Here is a 20,113-nt window from a genome sequence, read left to right on the forward strand (position 1 = left end):
AGTGAGCATCATATTGTGGCTAATGAACTTGAGAAGCATAAGGAGAAATCCACCAACTCTGTTCCAAATAATAAAAATGAGGTTAAGCTAAAGGGATCTTGTTTCATTGCAACAAAATCAGATTTGGATGGAGTTGACCCTAACACTTCTGTTTGCTATGCTTTGGTTTGCAAAGAAACTTTATTTTCACTTGAGGATACTTCTATTTCTTTGCCTTCTCCGGTCACTAACCTTTTGCAGGAATACGCCGATGTTTTCCCAAAGGAAGTTCCACCGGGGCTGCCACCAATTCGAGGGATTGAGCACCAGATTGACCTCATTCCTGGGGCCTCTTTGCCAAACCGTGCGCCATACAGGACAAACCCGGAGGAAACAAAGGAGATTCAGCGTCAAGTGAAAGAGTTACTCAACAAGGGGTATGTGCGTGAGTATGTTAGTCCTTGTGTTGTTCCCGTGCTTTTAGTTCCTAAGAAAGATGGCCCATGGCGCATGTGTGTGGATTGTAGAGCAATTAACAACATCACAATCAGTTATCGTCATCCTATCCCTAGGCTAGATGATATGCTTGATGAATTGAGTGGTTCACTTGTGTTCTCTAAAATTGATTTGCGTAGTAGTTACCATTAGATTCGCATGAAGTTAGGAGATGAATGGAAAACAGCTTTTAAAACTAAATTCGGCCTATATGAGTGGTTAGTCATGCCCTTTGGTCTCACTAATGCACCCAGTACTTTCATGAGATTAATGAATGAAGTTTTACGTGCTTTCATTGGTTGATTTGTGGAGGTATATTTTGATGATATTCTTATATATAGCAGATCAATAGAGGATCATCATGGTCATTTAAGGGCTATTTTTGATGCTCCACGTGATGCACGTTTATCTGGTAACCTTGAGAAGTGCACATTTTGCACAGATCGAGTCTCTTTTCTCGGCTATGTTGTGACTCCGCAGGGAATTGAAGTAGATCAAGCCAAGGTTGAAGCCATACATAGCTGGCCGGTTCCAACAACGATCACACAAGTGAGAAGCTTTCTAGGACTTGCTGGGTTCTACCGACACTTTGTTAAGGATTTTAGCACCATTGCAGCCACACTACATGAGCTTACCAAGAGAAATGTGACATTCACTTGGGCTGCAGCACAAAGGAATGCATTCGACACTTTGAAAGATAAGTTAACACATGCACCTTTACTCCAACTTCCTGATTTCAACAAAACTTTTGAGCTTGAATGTGATGCTAGTGGGATTGGATTGGGTGGTGTGTTGTTACAAGAAGGCAAACCTGTAGCATATTTCAGCGAGAAATTGAGTGGGCCTAGTTTGAATTATTCTACTTATGATAAGGAAATGTTTGCTCTAGTGCGAACTTTGGAAACATGGCATCATTATTTATGGCGCAAAGAATTTGTTATACACTCTGATCATGAATCTTTGAAAGACATTCGAAGTCAAGCAAAACTTAACCGTAGGCATGCTAAATGGGTTGAATTTATTGAATCTTTTCCATATGTCATCAAACATAAGAAGGGAAAAGAAAATGTCATTACTGATGCTTTGTCTAGACGTTACACAATGCTATCCCAACTTGACTTCAAAATTTTTGGCTTGGAAACAATAAAAGAGCAATAAGCGCAGGATGATGACTTTAAAGATGTGTTGTTGAACTGCAAAGAGGGAAAGACTTGGAACAAATTCGTTCTCACCAGTGGGTTTGTGTTTAGAGCTAATAAGTTATGCATTCCAGCTAGCTCCGTGCATATGCTATTATTGCAGGAAGCGTATGGTGGAGGTCTGATGGGACACTTTGGTGTGAAGAAGACGGAGGATATCCTTACTGATCATTTCTTTTGGCCCAAGATGAGGAGAGACGTGGAGAGGTTCGTTGCTCGCTGCACAACATGCCAAAAAGCTAAGTCACGCCTTAACCCTCATGGTTTGTATATGCCTTTGCCTGTTCCTAGTGTGCCTTGGGAGGATATTTCTATGGACTTTGTTTTAGGGTTGCCTATAACAAAGAAGGGGAGGGACATTATCTTTGTTGTTGTAGATAGACTTTCTAAGATGAACCCTGAGTTCCTCTCGACACTCCAGGCAGTTGTTGGCCCGATCTTTCAGTGAGTTGAGATAACTACAATTTGGGAGACATGTTGACGATCCGACTACAACTGTACGAGACATTGTGTTGCGCCTTAGCGATCGATATACCTCTCCGTGGGTTGTTGATCTTGCCGGTGCAGATCATCCTTATTCCTGCAAGCAAATCGAACAAACAAGCAAGAACAAGATAAAAGAAATCTGAATTGCAAATAGGAATTAAATACAAATGATAAGTTGGGGTTCCGAAGAACAAGCAGACGGACGGTCTAGCCGACACGTGCGCTGCAAGCAAGTAGCAATGCCTAACCTTTAATCTAACAAAACCCAAGCAACCCTAAAGGGGTACCTAGCTACTTATAGGGGTGGGAAAATGACCAAGAGGGTCCTAGGGTCGTGCTCCACCAGATTGGGGCTCACCCCACATGGGCCCAACTTAGGCCGGGGTCCCAAACGAAGTTACAAGCCTAAAGGCCCATGACAGGTGATGCAACACCTTGTTTCTTCATCTGCGGATGACTTGGATGGAATTTGGTGATGAGGCTGGATCTGTTGGAAAGAGAACTCCGTGAGCTTTCCATCAAGTACTCACGGGCCAAAAACGGCAATCGTATGCAAATTCGGCGGCCATTTGAAATCAGCAGTGTAGCAGGTGGCCGAATCTGATTCCAGCACTTGGAGGACTTGATCTTGATATCATCTTGTTCTTCCATGATGTGAGCAATAGTTGTATCTGTAGTAGCCATGGTCACATCATCCTCCCATTCTTCACGGAAAACCGTCCTCGGTTTTTCCATATGGTGCTCTTCGCGTAGTCCATTTAAAATAACATGTTTCTTTCAATCTAAACAAGATAAACTCGAGACAATTTTGTTAGCAATAACATTTCTCTCTAGCTTGCATGTTTTATCCACATGTACAGGAGGTTCTAAATCCAAACATATGCAAACTCTATGCACCAAATATATTCCTCTATCATTATATTCGCCAAAGATATGAGAAATAGCATAAGTTGGACATGGCAAATCAGATTTAGCAAATAATTTCTCCTTCAAATTTTCGAGCTCACAAAAATCATCAAACTGAACATAGCCCAAAGTATTTAAAGAAGTTGTCAATTCTCGTTCCTCTATTTCATTAGCAATGTGAACAACATGCTTAAAATCAGCACACAAAGAAACACTAGAAATAGCATGTTCATTCACTAGTTGTGGCATGGATATAAGTGAAGCATTATCACATAACTCTTCTTTATCACAAGGAACATCAAGTAAATCAACTTGTGACAAAGGCATCTCAGCAATTGGTTCCACTAATGGTTGCTCTTCTCTAGCATTAACGGCACACTCACCTTGATTAATTGCAGCACCATTAAGATTACCTGCGGTTCTCTCTTCGGATGATGTAGGTGCATCAGTCTTCTCTTATTCCTTCGTGAGCGATGGAGCTGGCATCTCGATCATATTGCTCTTCTCCTCATGGTGAATCTTCTGAGCTCCCTGCAAAATGTCAGTAATAGGAGGCACAAGCATAACTTGTTTCTCCCTTGGGTTCTTTACAATATTGCTCTCAACACTGCAAGCAAGCATGAACAAGTGGCCTATATGATTATATGTCATGTTAATAAGCCCAGCCTGAATATCGGAATTAAGCCCGCTAAAAAATCTAGTCATTGTGTTCTCATTGCTTTCTTTTATATGAAAACCAGCCTAATCAAGATGGCGCAGGCTAGCCCGTTCTGTGGCAAGCCTAAGGAGGATGCAAGTGCTCATTTGCAGCAATTCCTGGAATGCTGTAGCACGTATACCATCAAAGGAGTCAGACTCCAACTGTTGCTATTCTCCCTCCTCGGGAGAGCATAACTGTGGTTCTACATCAACCGTGCGACAGTGAATACATGGAATAGGCACTTGTTGATGCGAAAAACACACACTGGCCTAGAAGATCTGCTTAACTCCTGTGCAGGTCCAGAAATCTTGCTTTTAAGTCCCACCAGGTGTGCCAAAAGCGTGTTGATGCAAAAAACACACACTGGACTAGAAGATCTGCTTAACTCCTGTGCAGGTCCAAAAATCTTGCTTTTAGGTTCAAGGCTTGCCAGTTGAATTGATCCTGCAATCAACAAGAATAAAAAAAATAAAAACCGTAGTTAAATCTATAAACGATAGCCGATCGGCTAATTGCCGATGACATATCATTTATCTTTGAGCCGTTGTCATGTTGGAATCGATCGGCAGTAATGAATGAATAAAATAAAACTAAATCTACTCGATCAGCTGTAGATCAACCGCCTCGGCGCCTGGTAAACGATAGGCCTCGGGACCCAAGGGGGTCGACCCCGACCCCCCTCGTCAAGTTGCCTGGATGGCCGACATCCTGACGATCGCGCGGAGGCTGAGAAGCTCGCGCGCGTCTCCAAACGGTATGTGCTAGTAGAAGGGACCCTCTAACGGTGCGTGACCAATGGAGTCCTCCTGAAGTGTATCTCTCGAGAGCAAGGCATCGAGCTCTTTGCCGATGTTCAGGAGGGAGAATGCGGGGTCCACGCAGCCTCGCGCACGTTGGTCGGTAAAGCCTTCCGTCAAGGATTTTAATGGCCGACGGCGCTACAAGACGCCCGGAACGGGTTCGGCGATGCAATGCATGCCAATTTCACGCCAAGCAAATCCACCAGCCGGCCCAGGCTCTGCAGGTCATCCCACTCTCTTGGCCCTTCGCGGTATGGGGTTTGGACATCCTGGGACCCTTCAAGGCAGCCCACGGCGGGTACCAGCACCTGTACGTCGCCATCGACAAGTTCACCAAGTGGCCCGAGGCTTACCTGCTCGTTAAGATCGACAAGCATTCGGCCCTCAAGTTCATAAGAGGCATCACGTCCCGATTCGGAGTGCCGAACCGTATCATTTGTCACGTCCTGATAAATTCATCCTGAAATAAAAATCATTCTCTAAAAGGAATAATAGAATTAACTAAAATTCGAAAAGAAATTGGCAAACACTAAAATACGAATAAGAAAAATTCGAATGTGGCCCGTAGAATTTTTGTTAAATTCTCCTTGGTCTAAAAGGGGCCCTAAAATTTTACTTGAAATTTCAGAGCACCGGAAATAATTATTAAGCAACAAAAGCAATTATCAGAGTTTATTAAAAAGAAAAACCTAGAAATAATCCTCATTTTCCCTTTGGGCCAAGTCTGGCCCAAAGTCTTCCTCTCTCTCCCTCGGCCCGCGGTGGAAGTCCTCCCTTCCTCCCTCTTTTCTTTTCCTCCCCTCTCTTCCTCCCGGCCAACTCCCTCCTCTCCTCCTCCCGCCTGGGCCTGCCCCGGCCCAAGCCGAGCCGCGCTCGCCTGCGCCCTCACGTGCGCCGCACGCGCGTTGACCGCGTGCCTCCCGCGTGGGACCCGCCTGCCAGGCGCGTCTCCTTCCACCCGCTCGGCTCTTCTCCCTCCCGTGAAAACCCTAGTTTGTTCCTCCCTCAAATCCGCTCGATTCAAATCGCTAATTCCAAATTTGATTAGGGGAAATTAAACCCCATTGATTCCTCTCTCTTTCCCCCTAATTTTCCCCTTGAATAGCACCATTAATTGCCTGGAACGGCCGCGCGCATTCCCAGCCACCTTCCATGGCCACAGGCCGCCATTCCTACTTCCGTTCCGCCCTCTCCCGTGGCCGGCTCCCTCCCCTCACCTATAAAATGGAATCCCCTTCCCCCGTTCTCTCGTTTTAGCCTCCTCCTGCGTCTCCCCGTGGCCGCACCGCCTCTCCCCGCCGCCCTCCTCTCTCTCCCGTGCCGCCGGCCACCTCCAGCCGCCTCCCCCTCCTCGCCCGTGCACCGGTAGGCCGTGCCGTCGCCATCCTCGGCGTCGCAGCCGCCTCCTCTCCCCCGGCCTACCCTTCGTTTCGCGCGGTGACCTTCGGAGCCGCGTCCTCGCCGGCAACCAGTGGTGTTGTCGCCACTCCACCTCCTCCAGCCACCCCGGTCGCCGCGCCAGAGCGCCGGCTAACGTCGCCATCACCTTCTCCGGCACCGCGGCGTCGACCTCCACCCCGGCCTGCCCTCGGATTCATCCGGAGACCGCCGCCGCTGCGTCGGCCTCTCCTTCCTCCTCGTCGACGTCTTCTCCGGCAGCCCCTTCCGCCGTGCCCGTGCGCCGGCCGACGTCGCCGTCTCCTCCTCCGGCATCGCAGCGGCAAGGTCGCCCTCGGCCTCGCCTCCCCTTCGGCTAAACCCCGCCGGTGTTCGTCGTCATCGTCGTCCTCTCGTCGTTCCCGGTCGTAGTGGCATTCGTTCCTCCGTCAAGCCGCGTTGGTTCGTCATCCGCGTCCTTCAAGTGAGCCACTGCAGCCCCGTCGTCATCCTCATCCTCGGCTCCGCGTCGTCAAGCCTTGTGCCGGCCTCGTCTCGCCTTCATCCAAGGATCGCCACCGAAGTCGTTCCCTCGCCGTTCGCCTCCGTCGTCCCCGAGCCGTCTCCGCCGCGCCCGTTCGCCGTCGTCGTTCCCACGCCTCGTTGCGTGGTGGTAAGGATCCCTCCTTCGCTGCCCGCCCTTGTCCTTTTGGTGTTGCCACCGTGCCCGTTGTGCGGTTGTCAGCCCCGGTACCCGTGTATCGGTGTCGGTAGTCGTTCGTGGGTGCGTGTGGTGACCGTGTTTGTGTGCCTGCTCGGTAGCTGCGTTGTTTCCACGTGTGCAGCCCGCGTGGTTTCTAGTAGAGTCCGTTGGTTAGCCACTCGTATCGGTTGACACACGGAGTCCACTTCCGTCGACCCGTGGACCGTCTCTGTGTACTCGGTCTACCGCGGTCTTTTTGGTTGACATGTGGGGTCCGCATGTCAACAGCGCAGCCTTGCTGTCATTTTCAGGCTAGCGCTTACACATGTTTTATAGTTGCAAAACCTAATAATAATAATCCGCAAATCTCCATATAACAGCATTAAACTTCGGATGACCATATCTTGGTCATACGAACTCCGAATCGACCCGTTCAAGTCTATTAATGTTTGTTATAACCTAAACAACCCTGTGTTTTCTTTTTATGTATTGTTATTGCTTCTTTATAGGCTTGTAGCTTTGCTTGTGCGCTTCGCATAGCTTCCATTGTTCCGGAGGTTCCCGAAGAGTTGTTCGCTGTCGTCGCCGAAGGTTCGGAAGGCCGTTCTCTCTGGGCAGGGCAAGTCACATCATCCTTGAGCATATTGAATCCCAGTTTATAAAATTATTTTGGTTTAAATTATTGCATTATCGCTTTATTTAAATTCCCGCGTTATCACTGTTTTATTTAGCCATGCCTATTTACCTTTGTAATGACCTTACTATTATTGCTATTGTTATTACTACCTTGTTCACCCTAGGCTAAACAAAACCCCAACTAGTAGGTACTCTATTCATGGTTCCACTAGTATGAACCTAGGTAGATGCTTCGCTGGTTAATTAGGCAACATTAGGTGGTTTTATAACTTTAGATTTTGGGAATTCTCATATCACTTGGACACTATGGAATGGTTGGCTTACGGTGGAATTAGACATACACCTCTCTTCCTCTTTCAAAACCCCTAAAACCTGCTTTCCGGTGGGGTTTGGGTGCATGCCAGTTGTGGGAAGTAGCACCCCAGCCAATAAAAGGATTAAGCTCGGGCCTCTGTTGCAAAGCATTACCATACTTCCACATGTCTAGTGGGTAAGGCGTAGTTTGTGGCTCAGTCTGGTCATAGGCAAAAGTACACGGATGGAGATGGATGAAGTCGGGGCTCGATGGACATCTCTAGGACAAATGAAGGCTACACGAGCTGCGGCCTGGTAGTCTTGATGTCATGGCACAGGGGCTGGTGTTCTGCTGCTAGGGGCTCAATCCTGCCTACGTGTCTCGGGGGTTCCGGCTGTAGGCGGGGTTGGATTGGTACTCTTGTTTATGGCTAGGATGGGTTGGGAACTATGTCACGCCTTCCGTCCATATGCCGTGGTGGTATGTGGCACGTGGTTTCACGTGAGGAAGACGTGTCTTGTGGGTAAAGATGTACACCTCTGATCAGAGTATAATCTATTCGAATAGCCGCGCCCTCGGTTATGGGCAAGCCTAGCAATGTACCCAAGTTAGTGGTTTACTTATTAAAACTTGCTTAACAACTAAAATGTGGAATGGTTGGCCTGGGTTGGCTTGGGACGAGCTGGGACCTAGGTCGGGTTGCCAGTTCGGTCTGAATATCATAGGCCTTGGGTTAAGGCAGATTCGTGCGGGTTCACGGCCTTGATTAATAACACTGTGTAGCTCTAGGATCGTCTTTATAAAATAGCTTTGGCAACTAAGTGACTTTTAAATGCTGATTGCTGCAAAACCTAACCCTATATTATTACTCCTTGTACCCCCTCCTTGCATTAATCATGCATCTCCCGGTGTGACTTGCTTAGTACTGTGGTTGTGCTTATTCTTGCTCAATCCTTTCACCCCCTTTAGTAAGAGAAGCTTTGGAGAAGAAATCCTAGGTGGAGTCCTGGCTTATACCCCAGTTGAGCGCCTATGAAGATGGAGCCGTAGGCCCGCTAGTCCGCTGCTGTTTATTTTTGTTTGTCAGGCCTTAAGTGCCTTTGTAATAATCTAAATATTATCGATATAATAAAGATGTGTCTTTTGTATCATGTTTGTGTGGTGTACCCCGGCTTTTCCTAGGACGGGGATTAATACACTAGTGTTCGGGAAAAGGCAATTTTCCCGGCGCGACATCATTACGGACAACGGCACACAGTTCACCAGTGAGCTATTTGGTGACTACTGCGACGACATGGGCATCAAGCTATGCTTTGCCTCACCCGCCCACCCCAAGAGCAACGGCCAAGTCGAGCGTGCCAACGCTATGGTCCTTAAAGGACTTAAAACCAAGTCGTACAACGTCCTCAAAAAGCATGGGGACTCTTGGCTTGAGGAACTGCCCGCGGTGCTATGGGCCAATCTGACCACCCCAAGCCACGCAACGGGAGAAACTCCTTTCTTCCTGGTGTACGGCGCCGAGGCGGTCCTACCCTCTGAGCTCTCCTTGGGTTCGCCCCGCGTTGCATTGTACAACGAGGTGAACCAGGACGACCTCCGGCGGGATGACGTCGACTATCTGGAAGAGCGAAGAAGGCGGGCAGCCCTTCGGGCAGCGCGCTATCAAGAGAGCCTGCGGCGCTACCATCAGTGCCATGTCTGGGCCCGATCACTACAAGTTGGCAACCTCGTCCTACGCCGCGTTCAGTCGCGCTTAGGATTGAGCAAGCTCTCACCAATGTAGGAAGGGCCATACAAAGTTGTCAGTGTCCCCCGGCCGGGCTCGGTTCGGTTAGGCACGGAAGACGGCACAGAGCTGCCTAACCACTGGAACATCGAGCATCTTCGCCGCTTCTACCTGTGATGTCGAGTGATTTTTTGCTTTTAAGGCTCGGGGGCTATGCGGGCTTCGCCGGGGGGTACCACTGTCAATATGTTGTATCTACTTCTCTCCTCAGCAATAAATCCTTCTACTTAATCCAAGCTGTTGCGCGCCTTTTTTTGTTCCTTTCCTGTGACTCGTTCTGGCTTAGGGACAATTTGCGCTCGCTCCGAGCCCTAGGTGGTGTCGGGTAACCTGAAAGTCACCGAAGGGGAGCCCGAACGCGGGCCGTGCACTCGTCCATCCCCGACTCCCGGTCACCGTAGCCCCGGCCTGGCCAGTCCCGCTGGGCGGCTCCCCCGGGGCGACGGCTCTGCCCCTCGCCACCTAGGTGCCGCGGGCTAAGTGCGGATCCTCTCTATTACCTAAACAAGCCCGAGGGTGGGACAAAGGGAGTGGAGACGGCGGTCCGATCGTAAAGAAATTCCCTAAATGTTTTTGCCTTGTTTTTTCCTCGCCGCAGGCATTCACAAAAGAAGACAAGAATGTGGAAGTGCAGGGAAGAAATTTTATTTACACCGGTGAGTTTGCGTCGTCGTCCTCTACGCGTAGACGTCCTCCGTTAACCCGGCCGACCCCTCTACCGCCGGTGGTCACGTCACCCGTGCCATGGCCGATGATGATGACGTCATCATGACGTCATAAATCCCTTTTTCTAGGTTTTCTTTATTAGATGAAAATCGATTAAACTTCGGAAATTCATAACTAAATCATCGTAACTCGGATTTGAGTGGTTCAAGTTTCTAAATTTTTCTAAAATCAAGATCTACATGTTAAAAATATCCACATGTACTGTTTATGCTTTTTTTGTACTATTTTGTTGATTTTGTTCATTTGCTTTAGTTTCCGACGTTCCGGAGGAGAGCGTTTTCGTTGAGGAAGGTTCGGAAGCCTTTGCAGAAGCTCAAGGCAAGTCACACAGATCCCAAACAACCCTTTGAGCATGTTGAACCCGTTTAAAGCTAATGTTTTATTTCAACTTATGCATTATTTTCGAATGTCATCGGGTGGTGAGCCTTTCCCAATTAATTAATGGCCGAAGATGACTTTATTTGCCTATGGGTTATAATTTGATTAGCTAGAACCTTATATATTGGTTTGGTTCAGCTAAATGCTATATGTATAATTGCTTAGCCATGCTTAGAAACATTAGATCATTAATGGGGTGTGTTGGCGGATGGCATGAGGCCCTTCGACCAAACCTACCGAAACCCATGCGAAGGCTATGGAGCAAGAACGGTGCAAGACGAAGAGTCGTACAAGCGCCAGGCCAGAGGCGTCTCAGGCGAAGGGTGCAAGGCGAAGACTATCTGTCGAAGGAGGACGACTTCGCCATGACAAGTTCGCCCCCGCGAGGGCCGAGGAAGCCTTTCCGGCCCATCAAGCCTAGGGTCAATAAGGCCGGCGATTGCCAGATGGCCCATCAAGGGCCCGTGAGCCCCTATATCATCATGTACCCCTGTAAATGTCCCTTTCGTAAGGGTAATCATGTAAATTCGCCTGTATAACCTAAACCCTAGTAGTAAGAGCCTATAATAGGGCTATAAATAGCCCCCTAGGGCCAGGTAACGGGGGGATCCCCGAAACTGAAATTCAAAATTTAATACACTTCATTTTTCCAACCACTGTTGAGTAACCACGTCTTTCGACGTATGCAGTTGTCGTTTCGACAACAGCTGGTGCCGACTGTGGGGACCTCCAGCAAAACCACTGAGAGCGAATGCCACCGGAGAGGTTCATTAAGGAGAAGGTTGCCAGGCGGAAGGAGAGCGACGCCGGGCTGGACATGGCCGCCGAGGAAGGAGCAGAGCCTTCGGTGCCCGTGGCCGAAGATGGAGAAACACAAGCGCCATCACAACCGTCTTCGGCCCCTGCAACCTCTGTACAAGTGCCGAATGCGGCCGACGTGGCGAAGGCGGCTGCGGCGGCAAGGGCACTCCAGACCAGGGCAGAGATCCTTTCGACAAGCCAACCGGTGGTGCCCCCAGCCGCCCCATCGCAGCCGGCAGCGGCCCCAACCACGCTCACCGTTGAACAGGCCCAAATCAGCCTTGACCCCAAAGCACAAGCCGAAGCCGACATGGAAGCCATGCGGCAGAACATGACACGGCTCTAAGACATGGTTCGCCAAATGCAAGAACAACAACAAGCATACGAGGCGGCAAGGCGGGCCAAGGCCACAACGGCTCCAATCCTTTAGTATTCGGCAGGCTATGTCCCACCTCAAGTCCATCTACAAGTGACGACCCAGCCCTTTCCGCCACAAGCCGCGCAGGCGCCGGTGTACTTCACCGGGCAGCATCAACCGCCTGGCCAAGCGCCACAATCAGTGGCGGAAGGGGCTTCGGCTCTGCAGGCGCAACTCCAAGCTTTCCTTCAGCAACTCAACCAACCCCACTACATTTCATGTACAACCCCATCGGCTCACCCGGTGGGGAATACAAGTCAAGGTGCGCCCAATTGATTGTCACCAATTCAGCCAGGCTCGGGAGTTTCGCCGTGGAATCAAGGACCGCAGTTCGACTTCGTCAACACTGCTTGGGTGCCAACCGTTCGGCAGCAAGCTCCGACTCCAGGCTTCGGAACAAACCAAGCACCAAATCAAGCTGCCATGACGTGGTCACAGCCAATCTTTGACCCGCCCATGGCGGCTCAGCAGGTATCACTAGTTGGAGCCGGGCAGCCGAACGCCATGGCCCGACCTTACGCACAAGCTGCGATTTCGCCCTTCGCCACACCGTACCCACAGCAAGGTGCGGTAAACAGGGCGGGAGGCGAAAAGGGGCTACCGCTGAGTGGGGGAATCAAGACTCGTCCAATCCAATCACAGTTCAAGTTCCCACCCGTCCCGCGCTATTCCGGCGAAACTGACCCGAAGGAGTTCCTCTCCATCTACGAGTCAGCGATTGAAGCGGCTCATGGTGACGAAAATACCAAGGCAAAGGTAATACATCTCGCTCTAGACGGCATCGCCTGTTCTTGGTATTTCAATTTACCAGCCAATAGCATTTACTTATGGGAGCAATTGCGCGATGTTTTTGTCCTTAACTTTCGAGGCACCTATAAGGAGCCGAAGACGCAGCAACACCTTCTTGGCATTTGCCAAAGGCCGGGGGAGTCGATAAGGGAGTACATGCGTTGCTTCTCGCAAGCCCGGTGCCAAGTTCAAGACATAACCGAGGCGTCGGTCATAAACGCCACATCGGCTGGTCTGCTTGAGGGCGAAATAACAAGAAAAATCGCCAACAAGGAGCCACGGACGCTCGAGCACCTACTTCGCATCATTGACGGGTTCACAATGGGTGAGGAGGATTCTAAGCGACGACAAGCTATACAAGCTGAGTACAATAAAGCCTCCGTCGCCACTGCTCCAGCTCAAGCGCAAGTTCAAATTGCTGAACCACCTCCCCTCTCTGTTCGCCAGTCTCAGCCGGCGATCCAGGGACAGCCGCCAAGGCAAGGCCAAGCCCCCATGACTTGGAGAAAGTTCAGAACAGATCAGGGGGCAAGGCTGTGATGGCTGTCGAAGAAGTGCAAGCCCTCCGCAAGGAGTTCGATGCCCAGCAAGCAAGCAACCATCAGCAGCCAGCCTGCAAGAAGGTCCGAAAAGACCTCTACTGCGCCTTTCACGGACGCTCTTCACACACCACGGAGCAATGCCGAAACATTAGGCAATGTGGCAACGCGCAAGACCCAAGGCCGCAGCAGGGAACAACTGTCGAAGCACCCCATGAAGCAGTTCAGGAGCAAATACCCCCTGCCGAACAACGCCAAGATACACAACGAAGGGTAATCCAAGTGATTACAAGAGATGACCCGCCAAGCCAGTTGTCAAAACGGTAGAGGAAGATGCAGATCCGCATGGTCCACAGCATCACATCGGCGGGTGAGGGGGCGCCACAGTATGTGAACCACCTGATCTCTTTCAGGCCAGAAGACGCCGAAGGAGTCCTGTTCCCGCATCAAGATCCACTGGTAATCTCAGCTGAGATAGCCGGTTTTGAAGTCCGACGAATCCTGGTCGATGGAGGGAGTTCGGCCGACGTGATCTTCGCCGAAGCATATGCTAAGATGGGCTTGCCAACCCAAGCTCTTACACCGGCACCAACGTCGCTCCGGGGGTTCGGCGGAGAGGCAATGCAAGTTCTTGGCCAAGCACTTTTGCTGATAGCTTTTGGCTCGGGAGAAAACAGGCGCGAAGAGCAAATACTGTTCGACGTCGTCAACATCCCATACAACTACAACACCATCTTCGGCCGTGCAACCTTGAACAAGATTGAAGCCATTTCCCACCACAATTATCTCAAGCTCAAGATGCCTAGCCCAAAAGGAGTAATAGTAGTCAAGGGGCTTCAGCCTTCGGTCGCTTCAAAACACGATCAAGCCATAATCAACAGAGCAGTGCACAATGTTGAGACCGAACCGCATGAGCGGCTGAAGCACACGCCAAAGCCCACCCCTCACGGCAAGGTAACAAAAGTGCAGATTGATGATGCCGACCCCACAAAGCTCGTATCACTGGGGGGCGACATGGGCGAAGAAGAAGTTGAGAGCATACTAGAGGTGCTCAAAAAGAACATCGATATCTTCGCCTGGAGCACTGACGAGGTGGGGGGCGTCCCGGCGGATCTCATCATGCATCACCTAGCAGTCAAGCCGGATATTAAGCCAAGAAAACAAAAGTTGCGCAAGATGTCTGCCGATCGCCAAGAAGCGATGAAGGCCGAAGTACAAAAATTACTTCGGGCGGGGGTTATTCAAGAGATTGACCATCCGGAGTGGTTGGCGAATCCAGTGCTGGTGCGGAAGTCAAATGGCAAATGGCGCATGTGTGTCGATTTCATAGACCTGAACATGGCGTGTCCGAAAGACGATTTCCCCTTGCTGCGAATCGACCAGCTCGTGGATTCGACAGCTGGATGCGAGCTCATGAGTTTTCTGGATGCATACTCCGGTTACCACCAGATACATATGAACCCGCTCGACATCCCCAAAACATCCTTCATCACTCCATTCGGCACATTTTGTCACCTCAGGATGCCTTTCGGCTTAAGGAACGCAGGAGCAACTTTCGCCAGGCTGGTGTACAAGGTCCTTGGCAAGCAGTTGGGGCGAAACGTGGAAGCTTACATCGACGACATCGTCGTAAAAAGCCGCAAAGCTTTCGACCATGCGATCGACCTGCAGGAGACGTTCGACAGCTTGCGCGCGGCAGGCATAAAGCTGATTCCGGAGAAGTGCGTTTTCGGCGTCCGCGCAGGCAAGTTGTTGGGTTTCCTTGTTTCCGAAAGAGGCATCGAGGCGAATCCAGAGAAAATCGATGCCATCCAGCAAATGAAGCCTCCGTCAAGCGTATATGAAGTACAAAAGCTTGCAGGCCGAATTGCGGCACTCAGTCGATTCCTCTCAAAGGCGGCCGAAAGAGGTTTTCCCTTCTTCAAGACCCTCCGGGGCGCGGGAAAGTTTAATTGGACACCAGAGTGCCAAGCAGCATTCGACGAGCTAAAGCAATATTTGCAAAGCCCGCCAGCTCTGATAAGCCCACCCCCAGGAAGCGAACTGCTATTATACTTGGCAGCTTCGCCGGTGGCAGTCAGTGCTGCACTCGTCCAAGAAACAGAGTCCGGATAGAAACCGGTCTACTTCGTCTCCGAAGCACTGCAAGGAGCGAAGACAAGGTACATTGAAATGGAAAAGCTTGCTTACGCTCTAGTAATGGCTTCGCGCAAGCTTAAGCACTACTTTCAGGCCCACAAAGTCATAGTCCCATCACAGTACCCCTTGGGCGAAATACTCCGAGGCAAGGAAGTCACTGGCCGGCTCAGCAAGTGGGCGGTAGAGCTATCCCCATTCGACTTGCATTTTGTTGCACGCTCTGCTATCAAGTCTCAAGTGCTAGCTGACTTCGTAGCTGAATGGACACCGATACTTGCCCCCGACCCCGAGCCCGACGACCAGTTCTGGGTGACGGTTCGTGGTCGCACAAGGGGGCAGGCGTTGCGGCAGCCCTCTTTTCGTCGAATGGTGTGCCGATTCGGTACGCAGCGCGATTGCAGTTCGACACAACCAACAATGCAGTAGAATACGAAGCCGTAATCCTGGGTCTAAGAAAGGCGAAAGCACTGGGAGTCCGGCGCCTGCTAATTCGAACTGACTCCAAGTTGGTAGCAAGCCATGTTGACAAATCCTTCGAGGCAAATGGCACCCGCAGTCAAATGGGGCGGCCGAACGTACAAATGGCAAGATCCTAGAAGCACTGAAGAAAAGACTTGAGGGGGCGGCGAAAGGCAAATGGCTAGAGGAATTGCTATCGGTTCTCTGGGCTCTTCGGACGACCCCCACAAGACCAACCAAGTTTAGCCCGTTTATGCTTCTTTATGGCGATGAGGCAATGACCCCAGCAGAGCTAGGGGCTAACTCACCAAGGGTGATGTTTTCCGGGGGCGAAGAAGGACGCGAAGTATTGCTCGAACTCTAGGAAGGAGTAAGAGTTGAAGCGCTCGAGCACATGCACAAGTACGCTACAAGCACTTCAGCAACTTACAACAAAAAAGTTCGACCCACGGAGCTCATACCTGGTCATCTCGTCCTAAGGAAGAAGGCGAACCCAGTAGCAGTTGGCAAGCTTGAATCAAAGTAGGAAGGACCATACCTCATCAAGAGCTCTGTGTTGGGCTCAAACCCGGAAGTCCGGCACGCCCAGTCGAAGATAGCGATCCGAACAAGCGCCGACGGGCTCAGCTACGGAAGTTCCACCTGGAAGAGGCGAAGGATCTCCGGCAACAACACGTTGCAGGGAAACCGTAGCCCTGCCTCAAAAAATATGGCGAACACCACCGTCCGATTGTCGACAGGTTTCGGCACCACGGTTTTCCCTGGGGCGAAAGCCTGCCCCTCAACCAACGCTCCGGAGCGGATCAGCTTCGACAGCTCGACGTCATCCACAAGAGAGACCCCAGAAAGGCGGTGCTGTCGTCATCGACTCGGCCAGGATCTGGCCCTTTCGCCGAAGTAGGTTTTGGCTTACGTGGGGCCATGGCGAACGGTGTGTTTGCGGTGGCGAAAAAAGAGATTCGGCGAAACGCCTGAGGGGTCGAAAGATGCTGTGAAGGAAAGAGACGGAGAAAGAGAGCGCGCGCGGTAAAATGGCAAGTATGACGGTGAAAAGGAAAGAGCAGCGGGAATATATAGCCCGCCCAGGCGACCGTTCGCCTACCCACCGGTAATAAAGCGCCACGTGTCGCAAGGGTAGGCGAAACGGTAAATTCCCATCGACCGAGCGGCACAGTAAAAAGCCCAAGATAGGAAGGCCCAATACTGTTCCGTTCGGCCCAGGGAAAAAGAATATATATAACCATCAATTGCACGAGGCGAAGCGCGGCAAAATAATACCAGCCGCACAAATAACAAACTTCATTTGTAGGAATAATGTAGGTTTCGGCAGGAGCATCGGTCGAAAGGGGGCGCCGCATACCATACCACATGGTTTGCACGGTCTCGGCCGAAGCTCCAGTCTCACCCTTGCCCGTGAGGGGCTTGTTGGCGGATGGCATGAGGCCCTTCGACCAAACCTGCCGAAACCCTTGGCGAAGGCTATGGAGCAAGAACGGTGCAAGACGAAGAGTCGTACAAGCGCCAGGCCAGAGGCGTCTCAGGCGAAGGGTGCAAGGCGAAGACTATCTGTCGAAGGAGGACGACTTCGCGTTGACAAGTTCGCCCCCGCGACAGCCGAGGAAGCCTTTCCAGCCCATCAAGCCTAGGGGCAATAGGGCCGGCGATTGCTTGACGGCCCATCAAGGGCCCGTGAGCCCCTATATCATCATGTACCCCTGTAAATGTCCCTTTCGTAAGGGTAATCATGTAAATTCCCCTGTATAACCTAAACCCTAGTAGTAAGAGCCTGTAATAGGGCTATAAATAGCCCCCTAGGGCCAGGTAACGGGGGTATCCCCGAAAGTGAAATTCAAAATTTAATACACTTCATTTTTCCAACCACTGTTGAGTAACCACGTCTTTCGACGTATGTAGTTGTCGTTTCGACAACAGGGTAAATTATACTATATTATTAATTATGGTTATATTTAATGGTAGCTCACGATGGTTAATCGTGTTATGTTAATTAATTGATAATTAAAACTGGATTAAGGTGGGTTGTGAGCACATGGTTTTGAAGGTCGTGCTCATGACAATTAAGGGCCGGTTCGCGAGCTACTGTTGTGAGACATTAACCGTGCCAACCACAAGCCAGCGTGGGCAACGGCTTTACCTTTTGTGTAGCATGATTCATTACGGGGTGCCAAACTGAGAAGCGGCGAGAAGTCCGTGGGGGTCGCTGGGGAGTCCATGCCTCTGGTTTTTGAGGGGGTGATTATGATCCAGGAATGGTGCACTGTGGTGAGTTGTGTTGTGCAAAGGGTACTGTCACGATTTGCCCCTTTGCAGTGCCGTGGTGGTACTTCGGGGCATGGCAACATGTGTGGAATCGTGTCTTGTGGGTGCAGTGGTACATCTCTAGCCAAAGTAAAACAATTCGAATAGCCGTCTGTGCTCTGGTCCCTGCGCACCACTCCCAGTCGGGCTACGAGCCAGTCGCCGTTCTTCCTAGTCTATGGAGCGGAAACAATGTTGCCAAGTGAAGTGGAATTTGAGTCTTTACGATTTCGTAACTTCCGGGAGGGGCGCTATGAAGAGGACCGAGTAGATGATCTCAACCAATTGGAGGAAGCCCGTGAAGCAGCTTTAATTCAGTCAGCTCGGTATTTACAAGGGATGCATCGTTATTACAATCGCAATGTTCGATCATGAGCTTTTTTAGTCGGCGACCTGGTTCTGAGAAAAATTCAAACTACACGGGTCGGCACAAGTTATCTCCCTTATGGGAAGGACCGTTCATAATTTCTGAAGTCACTCGGCCAGGCTCCTACCGACTCAAACGTGAAGATGGCACTCATGTCGATAACTCTCGGAACATTGAGCATCTTCGTCGTTTTTATGCTTAGGCACTATTTTTGTATTTCCCTCTTTGACTGCTAACATCAAGTTTTTCCTTGAGTTACCAGTCGGGGGCTACTATAATATTAATGGAGTGTGATTTTTATCAATTCAATTTGCTTACTTGATTTATCATTGCCTTGTTTGATTTTTTGGCTTAGCCAATGAGGACTGAAAGTTTTTAAATAACTTTTGTGGGTTCTAGGCTCAATAAGGTTTGACAAAAACTTTTAAGAAATCTGGAGTTGAGTTTAAATCATTAAGCACAGCATAAATTTATCAATACTGTACAAATTGTGCCTCCATCATCATCATCATCATTATCATCAGAATACACAATCAATCAGAGTTATTAGATCCAGTCGGCCTGAGATCGGTTTCCTGGAATCTCTCGACAACATCAATGGCTATCTTATTGGCAGCATTTTGTGGATCGTTGATGAGGTCAAGGGCGGCTTCTTCACTTGTCCCATCTGTGAAGCCGTCAACGACATCAATATCGATCTTCGGGTACAAGGACTTGGTCATCGCCAGCGCCAGGCCCGCCCCCATACTTCCAGCTTTGATGTTCTTAAAGTATGTATCCAGAGCAATTCTCAGCTTGTCGAAGATTTCGTCAGCATCAAATGAACTCGGACCATTGTTATTGAAGAACATGGCTTGAACGAGTGGTGTAGCGGCGTTGGCGACCTCATCTCTAAATCCCTCAAGCCTCTTGATTTTGTTGACCAAGACTTCGAACTGAGCCTGGGATTTGATTTTGCGATCTGCACAGATAGATTCACATCAACGAGTGGGCATGAAGATAACAATGGTTTTTTTTTTCGAAGCTTCAGCTATGAGTACCTTCGACATCTTTTAGAGCCGAGTCTCTTTGTTTTGCCAATTCGGCCTTGTCTTTCTCCAGAGCTTGGATCCGCTTTTCCAGCTCGGATATCTTGGTGGCTTGCACTGCATCGTTTCTTGTTGATTGATATCACATGGATAGTGGTATGAATAATTCAGATAAGGATAGTATTTACCTTTCGACGAACCGCTCAGCTCAAAGTTAGAATCTTGGAGCTCGGCGATCCGGTCTCTCAGGTCATGCTCAGTCTTCCTGGCAAGCTCCTTAGCCTCGTGCAACTGATCTCAGGTAGCCTCCAAGGTTCTGAGATGGGGAACCAATTTTTCTAAGGTCGCGGTTTTCGCCTCGTTCCTAATATGGATTCTCTGTGTAATGAAAGTATTCTTATTCAGCAAAGTGGCCGACAGGATGATAAGAGACATGTATAAGGAGACTTACATTTACAAGACGAGTGGCTTGGCCGAGAGCCTTTTTCAGCATACATAATTCCTCGTCTTCTTTTTGCTTGTTGATTACAATTCCTTGAGGCTGCATTTCATCATCCCACCACTTGATCAATATGGGTGGGCGAGAATCTTTAGCTGATCGTATTCGAAGAACCTCTTCCTCATCACCAATAATTGGGCCTTATACAATCATGAACAATGATTAGATAGTTGAAGAAGTTTTGTCGGATCAAAACGGATTTAGAGGAGAAACTTACTTCTTATTATTTCTGGTCGGGGACAAGCAGGTCCTGGCACTTTAATAGGAGAGTTGGATCCCGGGTCAGCATTGG

The sequence above is a fragment of the Oryza glaberrima genome, chromosome 1 (assembly GCF_000147395.1).
Source record: "Oryza glaberrima chromosome 1, OglaRS2, whole genome shotgun sequence".
NCBI classification, from domain to species: domain Eukaryota; kingdom Viridiplantae; phylum Streptophyta; class Magnoliopsida; order Poales; family Poaceae; genus Oryza; species Oryza glaberrima.